This window comes from Lygodium microphyllum, chromosome 20 (assembly GCF_053477565.2).
Source record: "Lygodium microphyllum isolate KBCC chromosome 20, Lygodium_microphyllum_v1.1.10, whole genome shotgun sequence".
In the NCBI taxonomy this organism is placed as follows: domain Eukaryota; kingdom Viridiplantae; phylum Streptophyta; class Polypodiopsida; order Schizaeales; family Lygodiaceae; genus Lygodium; species Lygodium microphyllum.
This window is the reverse complement of record NC_141154.1, coordinates 120,505,306-120,513,323: the sequence shown is the minus strand read 5'-3', so window position 1 is coordinate 120,513,323 and position 8,018 is coordinate 120,505,306.

Sequence of the window (8,018 nt, the reverse complement as noted above, 5' to 3'; positions counted from 1 at the left end):
GCTTTCTCTACTGCATAAAGTTTTAATTCATTTCATTCATATTGTATTTCCTAAATTTTTTTAGCAATCTTTCTTTAGTCTACTGGATATGAGCAAATGTGGATTTGTATATTATGCCCCTTTTTTTTTGTTTTCTGGATTTTCGTTTGTGAGTAAACAGGATGACTAAAAGAAAGTTGTCTTTAGAGGGAATGGAGGAGGAGGAGGATATGGAAGATACATGTGACGAAAAGCATTTTGATTTTCTTCATGCAACTGAAAATTCATCTAGATTTATTTACATAAGAGATATGCTCAATGTTCCCTTTGATTTGCAAGAGATTTTGAAGGATCTTGAAAATAAACTGAAGGATTTTAGGGTGTTTTATGATAGACATGTGGAAGGCCTAGAGATTGAAGGATTTGTCCATTATATCAATGTAATGGAAGCTTCCAATGCTACTAGAACAACTTTGCAAACAAGGTTAAGCCTTATTGATGAAGGATTCAAGAAGTGAAAAGTGGATTTTTATTTTCATCAGAATTAACAACAATGTCTTCTTGTACAGAAGGATGTTGGATTTCTTGTATATCTTCAATATATGAATAGTTGTTCTTTAGATACAATACAAGAGAAAAAGATGGAGGATATTGCATGCAAAGAAAAAGTAGTTGAAGAGAAGGGAGAAATGTTTCAAGAGGATATTGAGAACCAATTAGTGCAGGGACTTGATATTACTTTGTTTAAAAATGAGAACATTACAAAAGTGGAAGAAAATGAGATAGAGTTGAGTGCAAAGATTGAAACAGGTCCTCTTGAATGTGTACCAACATTTCTTAGCTATCTCATCAACAAAAAGAGATATGTATTGCTAAATGATATTCAACACCTTTTTGATCTTAGAGAATATTACTGCTTGGCAATCCTTGCTACATGGGGTCAAAATGATAAGAATTTTATAGGTTATGAAGAGGAATTGCTAGCAACTCTTGATGTTGAGGGAGAGAAATTTCAAGACAGTTTTGTAGCCTTGTATTCTTGTATTAATCAGATCGTGGAATATGAAAAGGAGGGGATATCTATACAGGAAGAGTACTTACAAATTCAAGAGAGATTTGGTATTGATAACATGGGTTATGAAGAGAAACTAAAGTCCCCATTAGAGGAGAAACCAAAAAGTTCAATAAATCTATATGATGATAGTCTTCTTGAAGAAGATGAAAACCCTAAAGTATGAAATACAATTCTAAGATATCCATTGTGATTTATGTTAGAGTATGTTATGCATTATAGACAAATATTTTTGGATATTTATCTATTGACATCTTCTACTATTGGGGTTTATTGTGCAGATAGAAATTGAAGATGTTGACAACTTTCTTGGAAGAGCCAAGGCCATTGAAGGTTGGCAAAAGTCAAAGGCATTGGTCATTATATTGGAAGCTTAAATAATCAAATAGTTGCAATTTATCATAGTAGGTTGCCAAGCTCTCCAAGCTTACCAATAATGGCCTTGAAAGCTATCTCCAAGGTGATTGAATCCCAAGCTTTCAATAGAGGTTCACACAAGATAATTTTGGTGAAGAAGAAAGAAGTTGTAAGAGTTTTTGACTTCATGCTTGGATATAGTGGATCTAGGGTAGGATACTTTGGAGTTCTTGCCTCTTATTTGCTCTCCCATATAGGAGATGCCAAGAATTTGAACCTCCTTATAGGCTATAGGAAACAAGAGTTCCTGAAATGTAGAGGTCTCATCAAGTGGGATGAAACAAATGATTCTCTTAGAGGACCTATTGGATTCCCTGAAACTAAAGACTCTTTTGCAGCAGAGTCAGACTAAAAGATGTTAAGGATTTCTTGAAACCCATCTTTTTCCGTCTCTTTGTCTAGTTTGTAACCATTCAGAATATATTTGCTGCACAAGAGTTTAAATATCCCTCTTTTCTTCTTTGGGTGATAGTGGATATAGTCCTTACCAAAGATGATGTATTACATGATGCGATTGTGTCTTTGAGCTTGAATTTGTGCTAAATTTGTCTATGGAACCATTGAAAGACCTCTAATAAATTGTTTGCTTTGTATCTTCCACCTCCATGTCTTGTGTGTCTAAAGTATTTTGTTCTAGCTTGATAATGCAATTTTTCCATACCTTGGGTTGGCCAAATAGATAGAGATCCATATTTCTTGATAAATTATGGAGCATGGTTGTATAAAATATGCTGCATAGTTAACAAATAAAGAAATTCAATTAGAAAATCCTATATGAGTTAGACAATAAAGAGACATACATATGTAAACTTCTTACCATATAGTGAGTGAAGTGTTGATTATCCCAAGCTTCTGTCATTGCCTTTTTAAAAAGGTTCAATTGGTTTTTGAAGACATTGAGACAATAAAAGAATACTTTGTCTAGTGTTTCCCAAACATTGACTTTTTTATTATGAGCTTGTCCAGTATCATTGTGATCCTTATTTGCATTATGTAGGCACTTCCATTGATTGTATCTAATAGTTGAGCCATCATTCCTAGAGTTGATCTTACCAAGTCTCCCATGAAAGTCTAGGACCCTTCTAGCCTTCTCTCCACCAATAGATGGCTTTTTGGTGACACAATTTCCATCCTTAGACTTTTGAAGATTTGGTTCAATAACAACATTACCACCATGCAAACCAATTGCAAATAATACTTTTTCAATCTTTGTTATAGCATTTGTTCTAGCTGATAATGGCTTTAGATTTCATGCAAATCCTATATAAAGATGAACAAGCTTTTCAATTATCCTACAAAGCGCATGAAGTGTACAGATATGGGCATTCACTAAAGGAATATCTAGGACTGGCTTAAACTGTGGATCCTTGTTGTGCCTAGAGGGAGCTCTATTCCAATTGCTTGAGTTCAACTCTATGGCTGGGGACATGCAATATATGCAAGGAGATCTAGAGTTGGCTCCCTTTGATACATTGTACATAAATTTAAGTGTCTTTAATTCACCAACTATGTGCCACTCAATCTTATAGATTCCAAATCCTTCAACAAACAGCTCTTCTCCTGCTTGTTGTCTCTTAATAACATCAGGTATTGGTGTTCGATGAAAAACCCAATATAATATATCAAAATCCTCTGTATCTACTTCGAATTCTCCTAGCCACCAGATGTTGTGTTTCGATTGAACACTAAGTGACATAGAGTGATTATAATGATTTGATGAAAGTGCTCTATTCATCAAGGTAATAGAGACCCTCTCTAGTTTTGTACATTTTAGAATCTCGCTTTCATCAAGTTTAACCACAAATCTAGCCACTCCTTGTGCCTCTTCTAGTGATGTCATAGAATCTAATCATTAAGCATTGTAGGGTGGGAAAGTCAAGGAAAATATTGTTAAATTCATTGAATACAACTTCCTTTTTCTTGCCCTTGAAGCTAGCCTTGATATAGAAAGAGTCACCCAGAATCTCCATTACCTTGTTATTCACTCTTTGCCTAATAGTTCTAATCACAGATGGCCTTGGAAGTATGTAATTATGTACTTGTCCTTGCTTCATATTTGATTGTAAAAGCTGAAAAAGTTGTATATAAGCATCTCAACTGATACTAATATTATCTAGTGTCTTCTACATTAACTCAGTATCCAAAGAGAGATCCTTTATAAATGACTCCAATCATTGTTTCTTTGCCTTTTTAAATTTCTTCTTCTCCAAAATATCTTTTAAAACTATTGAAGGAAGAATATGATAATAAAACTAAGATGCTTTCAAAGAATCTCTTTCACTTGCATTCAGTTGATGAAGAGACCTAAATAAAATCAACATCACAAATCAATACAATTAACTATAAAAAAAGTCATATCATACTTTTAAAGTGGAAAAAATGTACCTTGCTACTTGAATTCTTTTACTGCAACCTCCTCCTCCTCGTTTGAGACTCTACATATTTCTAAGAGCCTTTTGTCGATTTCGAAGTCCTAAAATAGTTTTCTTTTGTTGATAAGATTTGATGCGTTTCTCCAACAAATGAATCCTCTATTGATAGCCTTCTAGCTTCTGCAGTAACTCGTTGTTATGTTTTGATTAAAGATGGTTCTCCAATTTGAGGACATCCTTTTCTACAACCAAGTTAACTGTAGAGCCTAGAAACCCATTATAACCATCACCAATGAACCTCAACAATGAAGAGCTATTATAGAAAGGCGGAGTGCTATTTTTGCTAGAATCTTTGGGATATAGCTTGCCATCTAACCAAAGATCAAGATTCTTCTTTTGTTCAAACTTGAGTACATGTTTCGTAGACTTAGTAATAGTAATGGGTTTTGTTCTCTTCCTTATTGGTTCATACTGACTATCCAACTCAATATGAAGATGATAGAGAGGCCTTTTACTAGAGCTACAGAGATCATTGGATGATTGATTCATAGCTAAGGATGTGATTAGAAGATTGGATTGAAAAAGTATGTGAATTAGAAACAAGAAGGAAAACGAAGAAGAACTAGTAAGTATTGGAAAGAAAGAAGAGAGTGAGAATGGAGGGAAGTAATCGAACGTTGGAAAAAATTCAAATTGAATATTAGTTTTCACTTTAATGAGGATGAGTAAGATTTTCATTATGACAATCGTTGTTACCTTTATGGTGGCTTAGATTTTTAGGTTTGATGTGACCACGAGAATATCATGACAATGACTTATTAATAAATTTTGATATATTTACTTACCAAAAGTTTTTAAGAATAAAAAAAGATTTGATTTTCTAAAATATTTTATCTCTCTAGGAACACTTACAGGGCATTTTCGAGACCTCAAAGCTCCCCTAATGTCCATCTAGTTGTTGATGAAGTTGATTAAGTCGAGCAGTGTCGTGCCTTCAATGGTGTTGATCCTTTTATGTGCCTGGCTTTCTGTGTTTGTTGGGTCTCTCTCTTGGTCCTACAGATTGGGGCTCTCGATCACCCATCTAGGTCTGAGGGTCATCTCCTATTGGTGGGCTCATTCTGCTTATTAAGTCTGAGTGGATTCCTTCTTATTTATAGACAGCTCTCAATTTACGTTCATTTAGTGTGTGTATGGTGCTCTTTTCGTGCACAGTGAGAAATCAAGCTTTCAGTTTTTTTAAGTGCACTTCAAGTGTTAAAAAATGTAGGGTGTAATGTAGAATGGTAAATGAAGCTTCCGCACTCTTGTCTATATTCTTTAGCGAATATAGCTTTAGGCTCAGTTGATAACCACTCTCACTAGCCTTTAGGGTCTGTACTATGCCTTTCAGCTCTAGTCAAGGTCTAATTGGGATCTGCATGTCAATTTATGGCTCTAAGAGGGGCTAAAAGATGACGGTGACTGTCAGTAGTCATTTCTAGCCACCCAGTTGTGATTTCTAAGGTCAAATGTGCTTGTCAGGCTTTCATAGGATGCCCTCGTTGCGAAAGGTGTTCTGCTTCATCCGGGATGCACTAGATTTGTCAAATTTTTTGATGTCAGATTTTTGGTCCAATTTTGCAGTGTTCGATTCTCAGAATCGAACGTCAGGTGGTCCGATTTTTGTTTGGTCCAATTTAGATCCGCCCAATTCCCAAGTGGTTTGATTTTGGGGCATCCAATTTGCGTGAGTCCCATTGTTTGAGTGTCCGATTGTCTAAATTGGATGGGTCACGTATCCAATTGGATGGGTTGTCTGGTGTTCTAGTGGTCCAATTTCCAAAATCAGACCGTCCAATTATCTAGAACCGAATAGTCCAATTTCGATTCTAGGAATCGAACTATGTTAGTCGCATCCGATTTCGACGACTACAGTTCTAGTCAAAGCTAGAATTGAATTGATGGCAACGATTTTGGGCATGCCAGGCCACACAAACTTCCAGAATGCAAGAATAGACAAGGGGCAAGGTTTTTATATACATGGAATGGCCAAAAAACTCCCGCACAAGTCGATCAATCCATTTCTTTGGCCTTGGACTCTCTCTTCTCTCTTCACACACACACACACACACAGAGCAAAAGCTAAAAGTGAGCCTTTAACCCCCCTTCCTTGGGCCTTAAACCTTTTTTCTAATGCTCGAGTGCTATCCTGTTAGTGCTTATGCCTTGTCAATTGATTGCAACCCCATTTCCCCTGTTTTTGCCCTATTTTGGGCCTGTTTACAGCACAAAAACCCTAAAACTGTTTGCTTTGATCTCTCAATCCTATCCTACTCTAAATGCAACAAAAATCAAAACCTAAATATTGAAATGATTTGTCCTACTTTCTCATTAAAAACCCAAAATACTTGTTTTGAAGACTAAAACCCCCAAATCTCCTACCTATATCAAGCACTGGTTTGGAGACGAAACCCTACTTCGATGCTCGATTTGAAGCACACAAGTGCTCAAGCTTAAGTTTGTGGTCCCGGCAATAAAACCAAAATGAAGTGAGAGCTCATGCTCCCAACAGTAAAGAGTTTAAGAAGATTCTGTGCACAGGGTATATCATGGAGCCCTTGGAAATAGCATGGGTAGAAGATGATTGGTTTGAGCATGCTGAAAAGCATTGTCCAAGGATAGTAACATATGTTGATGGAATATTAGTGGATCATGCTATTGTAGACACATGATTCTCTGTCAACATTGTGAGTTCATAATTGATGGAGAGACTAGGATTAGAAATAAAAAAAGATACCTCCACAACTCTCCAAATGGTTGATGTGATAGTTGAGACAACTTGAAGGGTGCATTACTAAAGTTCATGTGATGGTTGTCAATGTGGAATATATTCTGGACTTTAGGGTGATTAGGTTGGCAGGGTGGCCTTGCTATCAAGTATTGCTAGGCAAACCATGGATCTTACAAGCAGACTATCAAGTTGACATACTCCCTGGGTCGGTTGAACTTTGGCAGAGGTGCTAGACGAGTAGATGCCTTCCTTGAATCTCCTCAAAGTGAGAGAGTTTCTTTATCCTCTATAGAGATAAATACATTAGAGGATGCAACTAGTAGTGAGACATCATCAAGTGACGAATCCAGCAAGGGGTCCACTATAGAGGATACCTATCAAGTAACTTTGAATGAGCCAATAGAGGCTCAGGAGAGGATAAGAGACGTGGGTGTAATTGAGTTGGACCTTGGTATGCTGAATGATTCATGGCTAATTAAATTAGGATCCATGCTCAGTTTGGAAGAAAGGAAGGACTATGTGTCCTTAATTCAGGAATTTGACAACATCTTTTCTTGGAGTTATGATGAGCTGAGAGGTATTCCTCGCAACCTAGCTGTTCATACCATTCCCCTAAAGAAAGGTAGCCACCCTGTGCGACAAAAAGTAAGACGTATGCCTTTTGAATTGAGGGACGAACTGTTTGAGGAGTTGAAAAATTTACGAAAAGTTGGACTGATATTTTTGGTTCAACATACGGAGTGGTGCTCACCACTATAATTCGAAAGAAGAAGAATAATCAGATTCGGCTTTGCATAGATTTTAGAGAGCTTAATAAGCAAGCAGTTAAGATTACTATCTGTTACCATTTATTGATCAAATTTTAGATCACTTAGTGGTGGGTAGGGAAATCTATTCATTTATGGATTGCTTTGTTGGATACAACCAAATGGCTATTGTTGAAGAAGATAAGCTTAAAATGACATTTATCACTATCCTGGTACCTTTGCGTATCATATGGTGGCCTTTGGGTTATGGAATGCACCTCGGTCTTGGCAATGTAGAGCTGATAAGACTTTTGGTAACATTTCCCCAAAGGAGTTAAAAAGGCTTCATCGATGATCTAGGGGCAGCCATGACAAGGGAAAGACAACAAATCATTTTAAGAAAATGTCTTGAGCATTGCAACTAGTTCTGGATTGCTCTTAATCCATGAAAGTGTGTCTTTGCGGTGTCCTATGGGTTGTTATTGGGCCATGTGGTTAGCTTAGTAGGGATTGTGATTGACCTTGAAAAGATAAAGGTTATAGTTGATATGAGTCCGCTGTACACTCCAAAAGAGATAACAGCTTTTTGTCATCAGTGGGGTATTATCAAATATTTATCAATGCAGTGGGAGAAAGAACGTTACCATTGACAAACTTAT